This window comes from Rhipicephalus microplus, unplaced genomic scaffold (assembly GCF_043290135.1).
Source record: "Rhipicephalus microplus isolate Deutch F79 unplaced genomic scaffold, USDA_Rmic scaffold_15, whole genome shotgun sequence".
Taxonomy (NCBI): Eukaryota; Metazoa; Arthropoda; class Arachnida; order Ixodida; family Ixodidae; genus Rhipicephalus; species Rhipicephalus microplus.
The window spans coordinates 19,991,600-20,014,114 of record NW_027464588.1 but is presented as its reverse complement, the minus strand read 5'-3'; positions in this window follow the sequence as shown (position 1 = coordinate 20,014,114).

The window sequence follows — 22,515 nt, the reverse complement described above, 5'->3', positions numbered from 1 at the left end:
CACCTGTCATTGTACCTGATGGTCGTAATGTCAGCTTCTTATGAACACAAACGCTACACAAACGCTGCCAGTACAAACGCAACAAACGCGTTTCAAACGAACTGCATTGAGAAGGAGGAGGGTCACGCTCAAGTCAAAAAGGTGGGGGTTCCTGCTGCTAGGGGCGAGCGTAAGTGCACACGCCCGCAGCTGTTGCTGACAGCTGCCGACGCCGAAGCGTGACATGGTGGGGGCTTTGGTTGCTAGGGACGCATGCGCCCACAGCTGTTGCTATGGGAGAGGGTGGTGGACGGATCCCAATGGACGCCTGACATAGCCCGACTATTAAAGGCATTCACATAAAAAAAACCAGCAGATGACATTCACTACGGTAATCAATGTTATTTGAAACAGCGAATATTAGCCAGCACAAGCTCGAGCTTACAGTTAGCCAACACTAACCAGTAGTTAGCTAACCAGCAGTTAGCGAAAACTAGCAAGCTGTAGCCAACACTAGCCGAGAGTTGCCCAATATTTAGAGACAATTAAGCACCAGTAATGGGAAGTACTGGTGCCCAACTGTCTTTAAAGCCTAACACAAGTAACAGTGCTTAACAACAGGCGTCACTTTATAATATTAGTCAGCGGGAGAAAATCTAGTTGAACGACACAGACAGGCAACGCTATCTACTTCAGGTCAAGAGTGATATAAGTTAGCGAAAATAACTACTGCAGCCAACAGTTAGCAAACATTATAAAGTTCTAACCCGCGATAACCACGACTGCTTCCCACTATAGACACGCATAGGGCCACACACGCTGCTAGCGAACTCCCCACAAGCCAATGTTATGCGAAACTATACATCACCAAGCACCATCAGACAGAACCATCAGACATTTGCTTAACTACTGTTAGTATTGTGTGAGTAATTTACGTGTCATAGCGTGTAAGTCTTGTCTTTGTGCGTTATAATGCATACAGGGATACACCACCGAACAAAAGGGCCACAAAAAATGGCAGCATATCCACAGAGTGAATGATGGAAAGTGGGGCGAAGCATCCGTCCATACATTCGTTCTTGCCTCCGTCCGTCCATGCGCGCGTCTGTGTGGCCGCCCGTGCGTCCATCCGCCCATCTGTGCGTGTGTCTGTTCTTGCGTCCGCACGTCCATCTGTGCGTCCGTCCCTGTGTTCGTCCATGCATCCGCTCCTGCGTCCAACCATACGTCCGTCCGTCCGTGCAGCCACCCGAGCGTCCGCCCATGCATCTGTCTGTGTGTCCGTTCGTCCACCTATTCAACACTCCAAGTACCACCATCTCGCATGTTTTCATCATATATTCCTCATATAGAAGCCCTACCATCCAGCGGACATTCCAAGGACTGAACGAGAGGAGGCACACGCACAGTTTCTTACGGCTTGCGCTTCGTGTATACTTGCCACCTTTTACCACCTCGAGTTCATGGTATATACTGTAGTTCACTGTATTCATGGCACTGCGGCCCAACGCTCGCTAAACCTTTCTAAAACCAAGGATGTTACGCCCAGCGAGTATAACATAGCAACCGTTTCTTGTCAGATAGTGCTGAATGTACATGCCAATGACTGCTAAGGGGGAATGAGAGACAGGATAATTCGGCTTTTAGTTAACGCGCACGCTGCGAATTTTTTTTGTTCAACAACGCACAGAAGAAATCTCCCACCGGCACCACCTTGAAGGTCAAACTGTAAGACTGGTTAAACACTACTACTACGACTACGAGGGATGAACGGTTGCCGCTATAAGGAGCTTCGCCCCTAAAACATTTTGGTACTCATGGAAGACGTAACATTTACAAGCGTGGCTTTGTCATGTATGCATGCACATTCTGATGTGCAGCTTGGCGAAATTCTTTGAGGAAAGCCGTTTATGTTATTTGCGTATTCGTATCATTCTGTAGCCGACATTTCTGACGTGCGATTATAGACCTGAATGAATATAAAAAACGTTGAAGGCTTATTGCATTATTTATTTGACACAAACTTGATGAAAATTTCCAGGAAATCAGGGCAAAGAAGGTAGTGAGGATAATAATTTTTCTGAAATGTAGCGTAGAAATTGTGATTAAAACGCGACGAAAGTAGAGAGAACAAAAAGACAACTTGACGCCGACAGAAACCGAAGGTTGCCGCTTAGGTCACTGCCAGCAACAGTTGTTATCTTGAAATTGCTACAGCATGCTCAAAGCCCCCTATCAATGCTCCTTGTACATTACTTTATTTTATTGTCATCTCGATAGCACTGAAGTGATATCGTGACCTGGCATTGATATTGCTCACGCACTTAAGCACATGATGCACATTCTCGCATGTATCGAGGTAAAGTACTTTCACGGCAAAAGGATGACATCTTGCCATCACAGGACGTACGTGACTAGCGTATCATAAACCCTGGGTCGTGAAGTAATATGCGAGGTCATCACATAATGGTGTCATATTGTGTGAATTGAGGTATAGATTACGTCAACGAGATGAATATAACAGCACCCAAATTAGTAGAACAGGCAGGCAGGCAGGCAGGCAGGCAGGCAGGCCAGAAGGAAGGCAGGCAGGCAGGCAGGCAGGCAGGCCATACAGGCAGGCCAGACAGGCAGGCCAGACAGGCAGGCAGACAGGCAGGCAAGGCAGGCAAGGCAGGCAAGGCAAGGCAGGCAAGGCAAGGCAGGCAAGGCAAGGCAAGGCAGGCAAGCAGGCAGGCAGGCAGGCAGGCAGGCAGGCCAGGCAGGGCAGGCCAGGCCAGGCAGGCCAGGCAGGCAGGGCAGGCCAGGCCAGGCAGGCCAGGCAGGCAGGCAGGCAGGCAAGGCAGGCAAGGCAAGGCAAGCAGGCAAGGCAGGCAGGCAGGCAGAGATAGATAGATAGGACCAATTGTCTGTCCCAACAATAATTTGTGACATTTAAGAGTACTACTGGAGTATTAATAACATGCCTCCTGGAGTAGCTATGCCATCGTGCAGGCAAGTGGTACAAGAGATCAAGAACAAGTGTTTGAGATTAGCCGCTTGAAGTGGCAAAATCATAGTCGCATATTAAATTTTATACGGCTGCTACCGTGTAGAAAACTACAAGATACTAAAAACTCGAGGGTTTACGCTATTATGAAACTTGAAAAGTAGTGTCTTAGTCGATTAATAAAGGTGCGGTGTGTAGACGCAGATATTCATTAGGGGGAATACTGAGGTTGCAAGGAAATTCGTCTATGCACAATACATTTTAGCGACTGTATAACAGCATTTCAGTCATGCAAATGTCAAGGTAATCTCTGACTGGTGTTTTCCTAGCTAAGCAGCACGCTTCAGGGCGTCCTTAGGCTGGTGGGCGCCCATGACGGCAAGCCAGCCACCGAAGAAGTCTTGAAAACGTCATTGACGCGATGTCTTTTATAGCAGTAATCGAAGAAGTATATCGTGTCCAGCACTATGGAGGCCGGAATTATGTAGTTGCAGTGAACAGCGAAGCCGCCCTGGCTCAAGTCGTGAACGCATCACACCTCGTCATCCGAGAAGAGCACATTGCCCTCGTACCTCTAGGACCCTGTTGAGGAAAGAGAGGTGAGATGGCGGCGTTTGAGACCATGCTGTGGTCTCAGCTTTTGTTCTGGAAGCGAGTGTAGACGGGTTTCCTGCTGCCACGTCCAGCCAGGCCAGGAGCTCAGCGGTTCTCAAATTCCTCGTAGCTCGCGCCACAAGAGCCGCGCGGCTTGCTTCTTTTTCGGCGCGGCCAGCTGGCCAACTCTAGTGTGGCGCTACATAGGCTTCCTCCCCCCCTCTAGCGCTTCAAGCGATGGAAAATGTATGTACAAAAGAAAGAGAGGGACAGATATTGTCTACATGAAAGACAATCGATAAGGTGTTCGTTTGGGAAGTTCAGGTTGTCAACGTGAAAGGGGACAGGGTCATGATGATTTTAGGGGCGAAGCTCCTTATGGCGTGGCTTGTGCGTTCCTCATAGTACGTAACCACCAGGGGCACATACCCGAAATAGCGGTCCTAACGATTTTGACCTCCAAGGTGGTTCCGGGGAGAGATTTCTTCTGTGCGTTGTTGAACAATGAAAGATAGTGCTCAATGCACATGTTAATGGCTGCTAAGGGGGAATGAGAGACAGGAGCATTCGGCCTTTAGGTAACGCGCACGCTGCGATCCCCATTAGCAGCTATTGGCATGTACATTGAGCACGATCTGACAAGAAAGGGTTGCTACGTTATACTCGCTGGGTGTAACCTCCTTGGTTTAGAAAGGTTTAGCGAGCGTTGGGCCGCATAGCGATGAGTACAGTGAACTAGTATATACCATGAACTCGAGGTGGTTAAAGGTGGGAAGTAAACCCGAAGCGCAAGCCATAAGAAAGTGTGCATGTGCCACCTCCCGTTTAGTCCTTGAAATGTCCGCTGGATGGCGGTGCTTCTATATGGAGATAATATGATGAAAAGATGCGAGATGGTGGTACTTGGAGTGCTGAATAGATGGACGAACGGACACACAGACAGATGCATGGATGGAGCAGGCGCGGATGTATGGACGAACGCAGGGACGGACGCACGAACAGACGCACGCACAGATGTGTGGATGGACGCATGGACGGTTACACAGTCAAACGCAGGAACGGACGGAAGCAATAACGAATGGACGGATGAATGCTTCGCCCCACTCCCCATCATTCACTCCGTGGATATGCTGCCATTTTTTTCTTGCGGTCAGCACTGGGAAAAACATATTGGATGTGTAAGAAGGCGCCGGGGCCTGTTTGTAGCCGAAATGGCTTGGTGCATGCGTTCGTGAGTGCTCCAAAATAACGCGAATGGATGCGGCTCTGAAAGGTGCCCATAAAAGTGCCTGTTTGGCTGGTAACGTTGGCAGCGGATTGATAAAGCTCGTGTCTAAGTCGGTGATGGTGCAATAACACCTTCTGCGTTTTATTTTGGCTGACGTATTGACATGAGTATACGATTTGACTGACGCTGAAACGCGATGCTCGAAGGACTATGCGAAGGATGGTCCTTCAGGTCGTGAAGGTACCTTCCGCAGACTGTGTTCTGCGGTCGCATTTGGTGTCTTTCTCACGCGGAGCAGCCATCTTTACGCATCGTTAGGTCACTGCAGTCTGCTTTGTGTTTCTTCTGTTAGTTCGACGGCACTGAGTTGGTTTCTTGTGTGGCGTTGGGACAGCAGCATTCCCAGGGAGGCTTTGTTTTCCTTTCGGTGACAATACGCTGCCAGCTACTGGCCCTGCGCTTCTTGTTGCGCCTCGTGAAAGAAGAGGAATCTCCCGCGCGAACCCTGGCATATTTTTGTATTTCAGTATGAATGCCATTATTGTTATGTATTATTTATATTTTCTCTGATGTTGGGAATTTCCTTATTTTTGTACCAAGTATTGTATTTTCTTATATTTTTATATTCTGTTTTGTCACTGACATTTGTTACCCATTCCGGCCTGGGCCCGAACAGGGCCAGCAGTATTTGTAAATAAATAAATAAATAAATAAATAAATAAATAAATAAATAAATAAATAAATAAATAAGTTATTTTCTAGGCACTGACCTTCGGTATTTAATGCTTAATGTGCACCTTAATCGTCATATCTAATCAACTTGCCCTGGGGCAGATGTGTTGGACGATCCTATCGTTCCTTCGTTTGTAACAATGCTTGGACAATCCTATCGTTCCTTTGTTTGTAACGGGAGCAACAGTCCCTTTGTTGCTCCCGTTAGTTTCTCGGGCACGCCGCACCCGCTGAATCCGTGCGCCAAGTGCCCGCTGACGGCATGATTTCTGCCTGGCCACGTCCAAAATTTCATGTGGTGGCTGGGGTGGGGTGTTCTCACTGTTAATCGCCTCGAAAGGTAGAGAATGGTGCAGTCAGCAACATGCTCGAACTGCTTCCTACGGCAAACGAATAAGCGTGTTTTGAGGTAATTCGTCATTGCTCATGCTTTTTGGAGGGCCGTGTATGCTGGATTTCGAGGCTTTGGAGCAAATCGCTTTGTTTCTTTGGGGCGTTGATTTGGAGGCAACTCCACCTGAATGCTAATTGTTGCTGGTGTTTACTGTCTTTGGCGCAATCGCTATGAGGTGGTTGCAGCAGATCGTTGCCGTCGCGCTCTCTTTCCAATTTTGGAGCGACTGTACAAAGAACTACTATCTGTTTTGCCGGAGGAACTCTTCTTTCTAGGTGAGGAGGAATTCCTTCGAAACTGGTTTTGCCTTTTTGTGTACGTCTGCGAGTGACGTGTAAAGCTTGTGCTCAGGCCTGCCTGGTTGCCCCGTCGCGGTGATCTAGTGGCTAAGGTACTCGGCTGCTGACCTGCCGGTTGCGGGTTCGATTCCCGACTGTGGCGGCTGCATTTCCGATGGAGGCGGAAATGTTGTAGGCCGGTGTACTCAGATTTGGGTGCACGTTAAAAAACCCCAGGTGGTCCAAATTTCCGGAGCCCTCCGCTACGACGTCTCTCATAATCATATGGTGGTTTTGGGACGTTAAACCCCACAAATCAATCAAATCGGGCCTGTCTGGTTTTGGTGAGGTAATGTTTATTCAGTACTCGCACAAATACCTTGTAAATACTATGAAAATAAGTACCATATAGTTCTTTGCGTTTCATTAGGGTGTTGTTGGTTTAACATGTAATGTACATAAGTAATCATATCTTTTTGTAACAATTTTTGTTCTGTCTGTGTATGTTGTTTTCTGTGTACATGTGTAAACATACCTATTTGTCATATTTTGTGGTGTGTCTGTGGATGTTGTGTTCTATCACGATGGTATATTAGATTGTACTTGATTTTCACTGTTTGTTAGAATGAATTTCTCTAAAGACAATAAATATTGGCACTTTTTCCTTACAAAATGCCACAAGGAACATTTCGACTGGCGTAATTGTTGAGGAGAGTTGATGAAAACTAATGCCATTTGAAGGCTGGCTATCGACCTTTATTACAAATATGAAGATTTCCTCCTTTCTGGATTGTTGCAGAAGAGTACAAAAGTGGGCGTCACAGCCTCGGCAGTGCATTTTGTAGGGGGCACGCACACTAACAACAGCCCAGAGAAGATTATGCGTTGTCCAGGTATCCTTGAGTGAAAAAGTCAATAAATGGACAATGTCCGTTTGTCAAAACAGTCACTGGAGATACGCCAAAATGAATGGGTTACCTTAAAAAGAAGGACTATATGTACATTTAGTTAAATATTCATGAAGTGTTCAGTTCGACAATAATCCAGAACACTTGGCCCTCATCTGTGTGACTACGCCGTGGTAATCATTGGATATTCAGTGGCATAAGAGATGAGTGAGTAGCACAGTGATTTCTGTTTTAACGCAAAATCTGCTTGCAGGCTCGGTTGGTTAATGTTAGGGGAAGCTTAGCCGTGGCACACCTGATAAAAATTAGGTGCTCCAGCATTCGTAGTGTCATCAAAAGTGGCTCACACGCTCATATTTTTGTTTCATTTCAGCACGTACGAACTCTGTGGAGAAACGACAAGCGTTGAACAACAGCTGGGTGTGTTGTGGAATAACCAGTGTCCCATCAACCCAATTACAGTGCAACAGTCAATAACAGCCCAACTTGACCCCCTGATACAACTTGTTATCGGGGTAAGTACGCAACAGGTGATAAAACGAGTTCGCTTAAGCTTAGAAACATCAATACAAGGTGCGCGTGACGCCTAAGTAACGAACGTCGTTGAAGGAACAATCAAGCTTTTATGATTTACACAGACTGTGGGTGAAACAGTCTCAGAAACTTTCTTATCATTGTGGAACCACACTCTACACCTTAATAAAGAAAAGCGAACAGGTCACTATAACAGAATTGGTTACATACGTTCTTTTGGTTTTAATAGGTGTGAAGCCCTTTAAGCCGTCGATGTCGTATTCTTTCAGTGCACTTTGAACTTAGAAAGACAACAGAGAGAAGAGACATACAGCAGCATCCAAAGAGGTCTACTCTACCTCTGGCTTGGTTTCGTCTGCCCTGACGAAACCAACTTTGCGTAAACAACGCTCGGTAAAGTGACTGTCCATCGCATCAGCAGATGAGATAGAAACTTCTCGTCAAACGGTACTAACAGCGCCAAAGCAGTGACGAGAGCCTCTCGACCGCTCCAAAAGACACAAAACGTTGATCTCCGGGCCTCGCAAAGGCTTTGTAAAATAAGTCATTATTTTGTTTCGTACAAGAGTCACTCTCTTTTGTACACACAGTAATATTTTACTCTGAAATGGAAACACAAACTATACAATGGAACGTCAGAGGACTGCTTAGAAATCTTGATGAAGTCCAAAAACTCTACACAAATATATTCGCGCAAAGTGCTTTGTGTACAAGAAACACATTTAAAAGAACACCAATTTTCTGCGTCAATATGACATACATCGACAGAACAAAGATGGTTCTTTGGCGTCATCCAACGGCATAGGCAATTTTTAATTAAAGAACAGCATCTACACATCTACCACTACAAACAACCATCGCGGTAGTGGCTATTCTGGAAGTTTTTATGAATAAACTCGTCACCATCTGCTCTCTCTACGTATCTTACCATCATAGTCTTGACCCGCATGAATTCTATTCTTTTATAGACGAACTACCAGAACCTTATCTGGCGCTTGCGGACCTGAATGCACATAATGGTCTATGGGGAGATTCTCGTTGCAATGCATGAGGTTGCCTTACTGAACAGTTCCTTTATGTTCCTGTGCCTGCCCATTGAATAAGAAAGAGCTAACGTACTTTAGCTTCGCCAAGAAAACCAACTCATACATAGATCTCACTATTACGTCCCAATTGCTTCTACCCCTAGTTCCTTAGAATGTAACCAACCACTTTTTTGGATATGAACACTTCCCTGTAGTTTTGACTATGCCAGTATCTAATCAATGTCCTCAACAGGTCCCCAAATGACTCACAGATAAAACACATTGGGAATAGTTTCGTAAGATTACTCTCTTGAAATGGACCTACATATGAAGCTCAAGTGTAAAGAAAACTGTAGTGTACTTTACAGTCTTTCTGACTGACGCTTAAACTCAACCCATTCCACAAACATCTAGACTGTCTGGCAGACGATGTGTCCAATGATGGAACAATGAATGTCGAAATGGGCACAAAAAGCAAAATGTGGCGACACTAGGGAGCCTTCATGTGGACGCTTCTCTGTTAAAAAAAACGAAGACGCGCGCACATGAAGGCTCCCTAGGTGGCACACGCTCATTGTGCATTTGCGCTGGTAATGCTGAAAACACAAGTGTAGTTCTCCCGAGATTCCCATCGCCAGCGAGAAGTGGAAGATATAAATAGCTTGCCGTTTGAACCTTGAAGAAGTTTCTCCTTCGTGGCTCAGTGGCTTCGCGGCTCAACGCCGCCACGCACTCACAATTCAGAGGTCGGAGGCATAATTTCGCGTGCCGGAGTCGGTTTCAGGATGATTTTTTTCTTGCATTTTCATATAATTGATTGATATGTGGGGTTTAACGTCCCAAAACCACTATATGATTATGAGAGACGCCGTAGTGGAGGGCTCCGGAAATTTAGACCACCTGGGGTTCTTTAACGTGCACCCAAATCTGAGCACACGGGCCTACAACATTTCCGCCTGCTTCGGAAATGCAGCCGCCGCAGCCGGGATTCAAACCCCGCCCTGCGGGTCAGCAGCCGAGTACCTTAGCCACTAGACCACCGCGGCGGGGCTTGCATTTTCGTATATACAACTGTGTATACATATATGGTGAATGACGATGACACCAACGTCAGCGGCAAAATCCAGTCGAGAGAGTCCATATAATTGCTACAGCAATAACAAAAACCATTGGATATCCACGGAGTGCATGATGATGAGTGGTGTGAAGAATCCGACAGTCTGTCCTTGCTTCTGTCCGTCTGTTCGTTTTTGCTTCCGTCCGTCTATTCGTACTTCTGTACGAATAGACGGACGGAAGCAAAATAGACGGACGAATAGACGGACGGACGGTCCGTGCGTGCATCTGTCCCTGCATCTGTCCGTCCATCTGTCCGTGGATAAGTCCGCGCATACGTCCATTCATTCTTCCGTGCATCTCTCTGTCTGTCCACCCGTCCGTGCGTCTGTCCATCTGTCCGTTCATCTATAGTGAACACTCCAAGTACCACCTATTCGCAACTTTTGATCATATATCGATGAAACAGTAGTTGCGTCATCCAGCGGACATTTCAAGCACTAGGCGAGAGGTGGCACGGCCGGACTAGGCAAGCGGCACGCACGCAGTCTCTTAAGGCATGCGTTTCATATCTAGTGTCCACCATTATCCGCCGCTAGTTCATTACAATGCAGCCTAACCCTTGCTAAAGCTTGCTAAAACCAAGAAGATTACGCCCAACAAGTTTGTGGCAACCTTTAGGGCTCAAAGTGCGTCCTTGTGTTGCAAGTTTTTTTTCCAGTAAGCATCAAATTCAAGGCAAATTTTATTGAAGATTTAGTCACGGATACTCGTCTCTGTAGCTTATTTCATTAGAAACAACAATCTTTTTTATTTATGATTGACAAGTGCGGGTTCCCTCCCCCTCCTCCATTTAAAAGAGTGCTTGCATGCCGCTGCTCTAGTTCGACCGCGGAGGTGACTACCGACTGCTACTACTACTACTACAATTTCTACTACTACTACTACTCTGACAACGACGACGATGACTACTACTACTACTACTACTACTACTACTACTACTACTACTACTACTACATACATAGATACATCGCAGACGCCCGACCCATGGCTTGAGGAGCTTCGTCCGTAAAACACACGGCAGTGTGTTCAGGAATGGCAGTTAACGATCTGGAGTACTTGTTACTCTACTAGGGAAGAGCACAGAACCATCCCGTGGGCCTTAAAACGGCAAAATCACGCTTAATATTTGTTTTAAAAATTTATTGTCACATACGTCAATAAAGGTTCAACGCAAATTTTTTTCTTAGACATACAATGAGGATGATGACAAGACATAATTCATTTACATGAACATAGATGTGAAATGACGTGGAAAGAACGTGCACTTTAGATGGTTCACAAAAACTCAGCCACACAAAAATGTCAGAAAAGGACAGATACACATATGAATATTGCAAGGTAAAAGAAGACGCACAAGTAAACATGAATATGTAGATTTTTTTTATTTTCTTGTTGGCATGTCATTTCTGACGTCGCATCGACACATCAGCATACCACTACCATGCTAGCCAAAAGACAAGTTTCACTCATCCGTCACAGACTGGCACAAAAGGGCAAGACCAGTGCCGAAAAAATTCCTCTTCACCGAAGAAGAGCTCCTCCGACCTAACAGACAGCAACTCCGAGTACAATCGCTCTAGGATCGAGAAGAGCGCGCGGTGGCGCAGGCCCACTGCAACCGCCACGCAGCGGTTGCGTGGCGGCTGCAGAAGACAAGCGAAGCGGCCTCAAGGACAGCGCCTAGAAGAAACAAAGTGATTCACACTGAGGGAGCGAAATCCAGCATGTACGGCTCACCATAAAACACGAGCAATCACAGAATGCCTCAAAAATTGATGATTCGTTTCCCGAAGGGAGCAGTTTGTACATGTTGCTGACTGTACCATTCTCCGCCTTTCGAGGCGGTCGAGGGTGGGAAGCACACCCCATCCTCGGTGCCACAAGAAGCCTCGGAAGTGTCCAGGCAGAAAAAAAATTGGCAGATCCCACGCACAGTGGGAATCGAAGATATGCGAAGCAGGAATAAGAAAGGTGGATATGCCACTCTAAAGCATTGCGCCGTGGTGGCGAAACAAACTACCACAATTACGATGGGTGGGTGACATGAAGTGAAAACGACTTAAGATCAGAACAACGTACGTGGTAGAGGAAAATGATGTGGTACATGATGTCACAAACAAGCACTCAAAAAGAAGAAGGGCGCGCGCCCGAATTCTGGTGACACAGCGCCAGAGAGTCGCCGCAAGGTCAACCATAGAGAAAAAAAAAAACAAGCATCCAAAGACTCCCTGGGCGCGTCGTCTCCCCCCCCCCCCTTCGGAAGCGTAGTTTCACCGACCAACCTCCTCACATCCTCACATCGGCGGCCAACCAGCCCTGGAAGGTTCTCGAAGAAAAGGAGCGTGGTAATGCAGAACTGCGTCACGTGTCGCGGACGGCCCTCGAAACGTCTCGCTCTTTCCCCAGCCTTGGCTGTGCATCGCGCCAACAAAACTATTAGAATTTTCTGGAATCAAGCGCGAAAGGTATTTAAGCGAGCAGCGGAGAAGGGAGATCAGGAGAAGGAAGTTTGTACCAGGTTGCGTAGGGTGTACCGCCTTGTCGGCGAGACACGCTCTCTGGATTCCGCACCGACCGGTTGTGCCCTCGCGATCTCCGACGTCAGCGTAGCTCTGGCCGACTGGGCTCGCCCTACGTCATCTCCTGACGCCAATCTCTGACGACATCGTAGCTCTGACCTACTGGACTTGCTCTACGCCAACTCGTGACACCGACAAGGGCTCTCGCCAGTGGTGCCCCGTCCTCGGACTCCTGTGACCGTGTTTCCATAGTTCATATCTCTCCTATCCCCTCGATATGTCCCCGCTCACTGGCTTAGCGCATCTCTTTCCCTTTCTCTACACCTTTATTTCTATCCTTTTAATCTCTCCTCATCCCCATCCCTGGTGAGCTACTGTTGAGGTATCGCACCCCGATGCAGACTGTTACGGGGCTCACTTTTCTCTTCCTTTCCTTCTTATAAACATAAACGCTTACAGAGCAGGTAATGAAGAGCATTCCCACCTGAGGGTTGAAGACTCGTGCTACAAGCAGAAGAGTGTGTCTACGGCCAGCGAGCGAAGACGCGTTGCAGCAGCAGCGCGTGGGAAGCTGACGTGTTACCGGCGAAGAAGCTTGGTGCTTGCAGAGCGGCCAATTGAACACACGAGCTTTCCTGGAAGAGAAACTTCGGGGGCAGCGGAATGACAACAGTGCTGGACTTTGAGTGAATGATTCTTGGAAGAATATCATTCAGACTTTGTTCCAAAGACTTTGGACTAAATAGGTTTTCGAACTCTTTAGTCTTTAAGTGTCTTGGTTGTTCGATGCATGTGATTGCATTGTAGCGCGTATGGTTTCTGTGTCCGTTGTTTCGAGTGTGGCTGATTGTACTGTGTAGTACTTTGTTTGATTGGGGACATATCGTATTCAACTTTTGTCGAGTGTGCATATTTGTGTATCGATTGATCTGCCATATTTTAGAATATAATTTTGTTTTGTTTATGAACTCTCGGTTCTGACTCGTTCTTTGTACCACTGCCGGCGTCCGCTGGCACGCCAAATAGGACCTCTTCTAAATTGTCCGCGCCTTCGTGGTGCAGTTCGGGGGGGGGCAATACTTCGGCCCTTGGAATTAGCCCGGCAATCGCCTTCCTAACTAACGGGACCTGTGACACATGTCTTCCATGTCATGATTATCATGTTTGGATGTCTTGTTTATCTTCATCTATTCACGTCACGTGATACGAAATTCAGTATAAGTGGAGCTAGCGAAATGGCCGCGAGCACGCTACTAGCGCGCTCGCGTTGTCATGTTCTTACATGTTGTCATGTTCCTACATTACACGCGTGTCAGTAATATCACGTTTGCACCTGTCATGTATTTCGACATCTATTTACGTCCCGTAACACCAAATTTGGTATATGTAGAGCTAGCAAAGAGGCCACGAGCGCGTCATGAAGGGCCCAATGTACTCATGTGTAGCGCTGACGTGCGCGCACGCTGGGCACAGTGATGCTACGTTAGAAAAACGCGACAACTTTTTAGTCCGACGCCATGCGCGAGCGGTACAACCAGCGTTCGTCACCGCGGCTTGACGGCAACAGGCGGAAAATTTGCGCCGATGCGTTACCTAAACAACCCTGCGTCTTCCCCTTATTGTGACGGAGGAACGCCGGACGTGCTAAAACGCGCAAGCGTCAAAGCACTGCAGCGCGGCACACGCCTGCGAGTATATGGCGAAACTGGCGCCTGTCGTCATAATGCCGGCGGCGTGACGCGACGAAAAGAACGTCGGTGAGCACGCGCAACGCCTGACGTCGAAATGTATTGGCACCTTGACTGTGGCATGTAGTCCTGCTCTCACATGACATGCATCTCATGATTATCATGTTTGCACCAGTATCGTACCTTCGTCATCCATTAACGTCCCGTTACACAATGTTTGTATATGCGAAGCTAGCGAAGCGGCCGCGAGTGCATCATGAGCGTGGCATGTAGTCATGTTGTTACATGACACGCATCTAATGATTATCATGTTTGCACCATTCACATACCTTCGTCATACATTTGCGTACCGTAATACCAAATTTGGTATATGTGACGCTAGCGAAACGGCCGCGAGCACATCATGAGTGTGGCATGTAGTCGTGTTGTTATATGACACGCATGCCATGATTTTCATGTTAGGGTCGGTCGCTTGTGTTCCCCATGCAATCATGTCATACCATACCAGCTTTGCAACATACCATGTGAAGGAAATAACCGCAAGAGCTGCAGGATTATGAAATGTAAATCATGGCATTCATAACATACATATCATGATTTTTATGTCATGACTAGTCAAATATGTTCTTCATCAGTCATGTTATACCATACCAAGTTTGGTATCAATACCATTATTGTAACGGCTCGGAGAGCTGAAAGTCGTAGGCGGCTAGATAGATAGATACGCTCAAAGTCGCCGAAGTTCACCAAGAAATGCTTCGCATTAAAAAAAAGCCGTTAACGAGCTCCAGGACAACCAACCTGAGCGAGCATGGTGGGCTGGGGGAACCAATGGAAACAATAAAGCAGGAGCTGTCTCAGCTATATGATTGTTCAACACATCTGTGCCAGGTCAGGTCGACTGGACATTACGATAAAATGCAACAGTTGTTGCATAAAACGAAAAAAGTATGTGCTGTGGCCCCTGTTAAGGTGCACCTTCGGCATCAAATCGCGAAAATGAGTACCTAAAAAGAAATATGCAAGCGTTCGTGCGGGAATTTCCTTGGTGCAACAGGAAGCGCTGTGCCAGCAGCTAACAGCGTATGGACACTGAAAGCAAAGCAAAGCCAACCTGAGAACGTTGCTGTCCCAGTGCCGCATGACAGATCAACTCAGTGCCACATTAATAAAAAATGGCAGCATATCCATGGAGTGAATGATGAATAGTGGGGCGAAGCATCCGTCCGTCCATTCATTCTTGCTTCCGTCCATCCATGCGTGCGTCTGTTAGGCCGCCCGTACGTGCGTCCGCACGGTTATCTGTGCGTCCGTCCTTGCTTTCGTCTATGCATACGCTCCTGCGTTCGTCCATGCATTCATTCATCCGTGCAGCCATCCATGCGTCCGTCCATGCATCTGTCTGTGTGTCCGTTCGTCCACCTATTCAACACTCCATGTACCAGCATCTCGCATCTTTTCATCATATATTCCTTATAAAGAAGCACTGTCATCCAGCGGACATTCCAAGGACTGAATGAGAGGAGGCACATGCACACTTTTTTACGGCTTGCGCTTCGTGTCTACTGCCCACCTTTAACCACCTCATGTTCATGGTATAAACTAGTTCACTGTATTCATGGCACTGCGGCCTAACGCTCGCTAAACCTTTCTGATACCTAGGTGGTTACGCCCAGCGAGTATACCCTAGACCCTTTCTTGTCATCTGTGCATTGTTGAACAATAAAATATTCGCAGCGTGCGCGTAAACTAAAAGCCGAATTCTCCTGTCTCCCATTCCCTCTTAGCAGCCATTGGCACGTACATTGAACACTATCTTTTATTATTCAACAACGCACAGAAGAAATCTCTCACCGGCATCACCTTGGAGGTCAAAATGTAAAACTGGTTGCACACTACTACGGCTACAAGGGACAAATGGGTGCCGTTATAAGGAGCTCCGCCCCTAAAAATTGGCAGATCCCACGTACAGTCGCAATCAATGACATGCGAAGCGCGAAGGAGGAAGGTTGATATTTCACTTTAAAATAAGCACAACGCTACGAGGCGAAGTTAAATTATGCCGTACATGATTTCGATATCATGATTATCATGTTTGGACTTGTCATGTACCTTTGTTATCTATTCACGCCACTTCATAGGAAATTTTGTATATGTGGAGCTAGCAAAACGGCCGCAATTCCATTATGAGCGTGGAAGGTTGTCATGTTCTTATGTGGCATGCATCTCACGATTATCATGTCTGCACCAATCACACATCTTGGTCGTCCGTTCAGGTCCCGTAATACCATACCAAATTTGGTATATGTGAAGCAAGTGAAACGGCGTCGAGCGCATCATGAAGGGCCCAATATACTCTGATGCATCTTTGACGCGCGCGCACGCTGGGCGCAGTGATGCTGTGCTAGCAAAATGCGAGCACTTTATAGTCTGACGCCAAGTGCATACGGCGCGACCAGCGTCCGTTGGCGCGGCCCGGCAGCAATCAGCGCGAAATGCAAGATGCTGCATTTTGCGCCGATGACGTTACCCAGACAGCACCGCGTCTGGCCCTTTTCGTGGTGGAGGGGCGCCGGGCGCGCTCAATTGCGCAAGCGTCAGGGCAACGCAGCGCGGCGCGCCTGCGATATATGGCAGGCAGATCAGCGCCTGGCGTGGCATCAGCGGCCTTACCCGACGAAACAAACGCTCGGTGCACGCGCACCGGGTCACGTCAAAGTTTATTGGTGCCTTAGAAGTGCGGCATGTAGTCAGGCTGTTGATGACACGCATGTTATTATTATCATGTTTTGACACGTCACTTACGCATGTCGTTCGTTCTAGCCACGCAATAGCGAATTCAGTACATGTGAAGCTCGTGTAGTAAAATTGTTACATGAAACGCATCTCACTATTATCATGTTTGTGCCAGCCACATACCTTCGTCATCCATTCACACCCCGTAATATCAAATTTTGTATATGTGAAGCTAGCGGAACGGCCTCAAGCACATCATAAGCGTGGCTTGTAGTCATGTTTTTCATGACACGCATCTCATAATTTTTATATTACGGTCTGCCGCTTGTGTTCGCCATGCAGTCATGTCACACTATACCAGTTTTGCTACATGTCCTGTGTACGAAACCACCGCAAGAGCAGCAGTACCATGAATTGTAAATAATGCCGTTCGTGAAGTACCTGTAATGATTTTCATGTCATGAGTAGTCACCTATGCTCATCATATAGTCATGTTATGCCATACCAATTTTGGTATCGATACCATTATCGAAACGGCCAGATGAGCTAAACGTCGTAGGCGGCTAGATAGATAGATACGCTAAAAGGCGCTGATGTTGGTGTGTTTAAAAAAAGTGGTTAATGATTTAGACTACTAAACTCAGGGAGAGTCGGTGATGCGTGTGTGTTTAGAAAAAAATGTTTAATGATTTTGAGTACTTCATACTCAAATATTGGGAGAGCACTGAGCCGTCGCGCTATATGTATGGGGGGGGGGGTTATAATAAGGGGTTATTGATTTAGAGCACAGAATACTCCACTATGGGAGTCTTCACGCAGAACCCTTGAAAAATACAGCTTGACGTTTTCTGACGACGATGTACTACTGATGAAGCAATTTATTGAGACATCAAGCTCAATACTTTCTTTTTTCAGCAGTATAATAGTGCAAGTTTTTCGGACAATCTTATGTAAAGTGTATCCTTTAAATCAGATGAGTTGTGATTTCTAGAAATTAAACAAAAATGTTTTTTGCCGAAAGCTTATGAAACTTTATTTGTGGTTCATAACTACAATTGATTAGTAATAAAAGTTTTGCATATCCCATGTTTGCTCATTGCCAATGAGAAACCCATGCCTAAGAAGTGAGCCTTAATTCCACGTGAACAACTGCCTACGATGGCAAAGTCTGAAGTAAAAGAAATGCTCACAGCACTCAGCGATAGCGTGGGGCAGATAAACAAAAGACACAATTTTAGTCAGGTATTGTAGCTATGGGTGAGCCCACCAACCAGCAAATTCGCCAGATTGAAGCATATCTGAACAATATGGTGGTTCCTGCTCTGGCTCCCACGGCCCCTAAACCTTTTGTTCAGTGCATAAAGTCTAACAGTCTTACTGAACTAAATAATCAATCCCAGTCAAAGCACCACAGCAGCACAAACTAGTAAACTTAAAATGTGGCAATAAAATTACCTGCTGGGGCTAATCACAAAAAATGGCCCAACAGCAATTTATTTTGTCTCACCCCGAGAAACCGCACGTTACCTTACTCCAAGAAACGCTCATACTCAACGTCACTTGGCCCGGACATTGTTCGGAGGTAAAGAATGTCGATTGCGGGAGGGGTGTCGTAACCCTAGTTTGTAAAAGTCCTACATACGGCAGCCACAATCTGAAGATCACAGGTAGCAAAATTTAACACATCTTGACGGAAATCATTCCAGACTTTTGGATTCACAATCGGGAAAGCATACTTATTCTCAATTTTTACACCAGTCCGAAGGAAATAAAGCAAAGATTCACGTCCCTACTTACCAAAGCCGTCAAAATAGTTCGAGATTCTTCGCTAATTGTTGCTGGAGACTTCAACGCTCCCTACCGCACATGGGGTTACCACTACAACAACAAAAAAGGAAAGTCTATGGCGAGAAGCGGCAGACCTAGAGTTAACAGTCATCACAGACCCATCAGTGCCGAGTAGATGCGGCCCATTGACATGTCGAGACACAACTCCGAACCTCACTTTAGTTCGCAACGCTACGGAGCCACATGGGATAACTAAAACCAAAACTTTAGTAGTGATCAGGACTTATTAAAAAATTACCAAAGCATCAGCCAAAAGAGACTACGCAAATTTTGGGTCACAGACTGGGAAGAATTTCATTATATCAGAAAGGGAAGGAGGATTGAAGAAGCGAACTTGGAAGAATGGCCTTCACAGCTGAGGGAGGACGTTGGCGCCACTACTATAGAGGTGCTAACAGATCTCCCTGTCGAAACAATGAAAGCCGACTCATAGAATGGGCACCTCCTAGAAGCTAAACAACTCCTACTTAAGTAATGAAAGGGCCAGAGGCTAGACCATAGGCTGTGAAAGAAAATTGCAGAGGCCAATCGGGCGAAAGAAGAGCACTGCAAAACCTTTTCCAAGCAACAGTGGGATAATGTTTACTACCCCATAGATGATCAGATGAGAAAAAGAAGAACCTGGAATCTACTTAAACACCTATTATCCGAAACCAACACAAAATAAAATCAGCGCAACACGTTAAGCAATATTTTGCACGTGGTATAGAAGGAGTAATCAAAGGCAGCATTGATTGCGCCGCTAGTGAATATGTAACTATCCGTCGAGGACACAGAGCAGCCCCGCCCTCCTCGATAAGGCTACACAGGCCCAAGTAATCCCATTTTAGATGCTGAATTCGCGTTAGCAAATGTGAAAGTGGCTTTATACGACCTCAACAGAAGATATGGCACAGGACCCGACAGGATAACAAACAAGATGATGCGCGATCCAGAAGACAATTCTACAGAATATTTAACGCAATTAATTTTTGAGATGAGAGATAAAGCTGAAGTTGTTAGGAAATGGAAGGCCACTAACACTATTTTAATTTAAAAACCGGACAAGCCTTCTGGCCTTCAAAATCTATGGCCAATTTCAATCACATCGTGCGTGGGAAAGGTTGCTGAACATTCGATACAAAATAGATTATCTAGGTAACTAGAAGAGCACGACGTTTACCCTCGCAAGACGATATGCTTCAGACATAGCCTTTCCACGCAAGATTCCACGCTCATACTGAAGAACGAAATAATCAGTCACAAAACAAGGGACACGTGAGCAACACTGTGTATAGACATGGAGAAAGCCTTCGATAACATTCATCATACCTTCATACTCAACACCATTTCAAACCTTAGTTTCGGTAGCGACTTTTATCAATACTTCGAAGCCTTTCTTAGCGGAAAGATGGTAACGCTCTTGGCGTCGGGCATAAGATCAGATACAGTGAAGCTAAAAATCCAGGGCACACCCCAAGGAGCGCTCATATTGCCTACCCTTTTCAATATCTCTATGATAGGTCTCGCGAGGACACTCGAAGACATCGAAGGCATTGGGCACAATATTTACGCAGATTACGTCACGATATGGTCAATTGGAAGCACTGACGGAGAAATAAAAGAAAAATTACAAGAAGCTGTAAACGTTCCGAAAGAGTACTTCATTCCCACGGGACTTCAATGCTTACCCAAGACGTCTGAACTCCGAGCGGAGGCCGCAAACCCGGGGGTGTATTGAAACAGAGGACAACGATATAACGCTCTAACGCCCCGCCGCGGTGGTCTAGTGTCTAAGGTACTCGGCTGCTGATCCGCCGGTCGCGGGATCGAATCCCGGCTGCGGCGGCTGCATTTCCGATGGAGGCGAAAACATGAGGGGCCCGTGTGCTCAGATTTGGGTGCACGTTAAAGAACCCCATTTGGTCGAAATTTTCCGAGCCCTCCACTACGGCGTCTCTCATAATCATTTGGTGGTTTTGGGACGTTAAACACCACATGTCAATCAATAACGCTCTACACTATGAGCGCAAGTGTCATTACAAGGGTGGATTTTATCCTGGTCCTAAGCTTGCTGATAGAAGCGAATGGCTCCAATAACCAAACTATTCAGCGTATCGCTAAGAAAGTGTACAACGCAATCAGGCTCATCAAAGTAGTTATTAACTGCCAACAAGGGCTTGGAGAAGACAATGTCGTAAGACTAGTTCACTCACTTGTGTTGTGCCACTTCACCTACGTAGCAGCCATGCACGAGCAGCAGAGATCCGAAAGAGACAAACTTAACACATTGCTGTGGAAGACAATCAACGCAGCTCTTAGGCTACCTATGTACACCGAGACTGAAAAATTCATGCAGCTTGGGATGAACAACACATTGAAGAAAATCGCCGAGGCACAAGAGAGAGCTCAGTTTGACTCAACCCAAGCAGGAAGGCACATCCTCAAACAAATCAGTACACCAGTTACAGCGATATATGACCACCACAAAGAAATACCCAACGAACGAAAACACAATATTACAGTTATGCCTGTTCTGAAGAATGTTCACCCTAGTCATAATGTGAGCTGAAGGCAAGTCAGAGCAAAAGCTCTGCTAGCAAATGCTGAAAGTGAGCCTGAGGAATGCTCGTTCGTCGACGTGGCTTTCGCGTCTAATAAACGAGCTTTCACAACTGTACTTGTGAACGGTAAAGGTCACCTAGTAAACTCAGCTTCCATCTTCTCCACAGATTGAAAAATTGCCGAGCAAGTAGCCATTTCGATGAAACTTTTAGGCCCAAATAGATCGAGGATTCACAACAACTCTAGGCCAGCCGTGTGAGCATTTGCCGAAAGTGTAATCTCTAGACAGGCTCCAGCAATGCTCAAGGAAAACGTAATCAAGCCACACACGATTATTTGTTTCCTGCTCACATGGGAGAAATCAACGGTGCTCCTGCGAACCTCAATGAATCAGCCCATAATGGTGCACGAGGACTTGCCAACCATACAGCCACAAGACGAGAAGATGCTGAGGTTTCAGAATGCAAGGAGGACGTACTCTCGTACGATGACCTAACCAATTTTTCTATCGAGGACGCAGGGTCTTCCTCCCTCCACACACTAAACGAAACAGAGCTCAAGCTACTACGCTCAGGCGATTACAAAGAAGAACCTATCTGAACCCGCTGTTATTTAACAAGATTTATCCGAAGCTCTGGGTTCCCACAACATGCGATAAATGCCCCGACACCATAGATCTCTCTCATACAGTGTGGCATAGCTCCACCTTACACATCGACAAGGAAAATATTAAAGAACGGAGGGGCGCCGCTTTGTGTTGTCTTACATTAGAGGAACAAGTACAGGCAGTCCAAAGGGCCCGTGAAGTGGCTGAAAGGCTATGTATGTTTTTTTTTGCCCTAACGTGGGAGCAGCCCGCTTCGGGCTAGGACACAAGCACTGCCTATTGAACCTTAATTAAGCTCTTTCATCCATGCATATCCAACGTACCTTAGGAATCAACGCCATGCGAAGTATACGTATTGAAAGCGACTGTGTTGTAATTTTTTTATAAAGCGAAGGGTTATGAAATCACGCTAAATATTTGTACAAATAATGTACGTGCAGACATATGTTAAATACTCGCATTTTCACGGTTGCGTAGTGATACTATTAGCAGCATGGGTATTCGCAACACCAGAAGCAGTTAGTTGATATGTAGTGGCTGTGCCAGTCAGGACGGTGGCTCTGGACACTGCTAGATAAATGAGCTTCAGTGGAGAGCGCTTCAATACAATTGTCGTTAACTAAACATGACGGCTGTATTACAGGAGCTCGTATGCCCCGCTTAAAAGATTGGTTCACATAAAAAACAGCGCCAATAACGAAAGACAAGAGAAAGAAGGAGACAGACAGCGGCACTATCTGTCTCCTTGGATTGGATAGCCAGAACTTCAACCACAACTGAGGTTTCACGAACA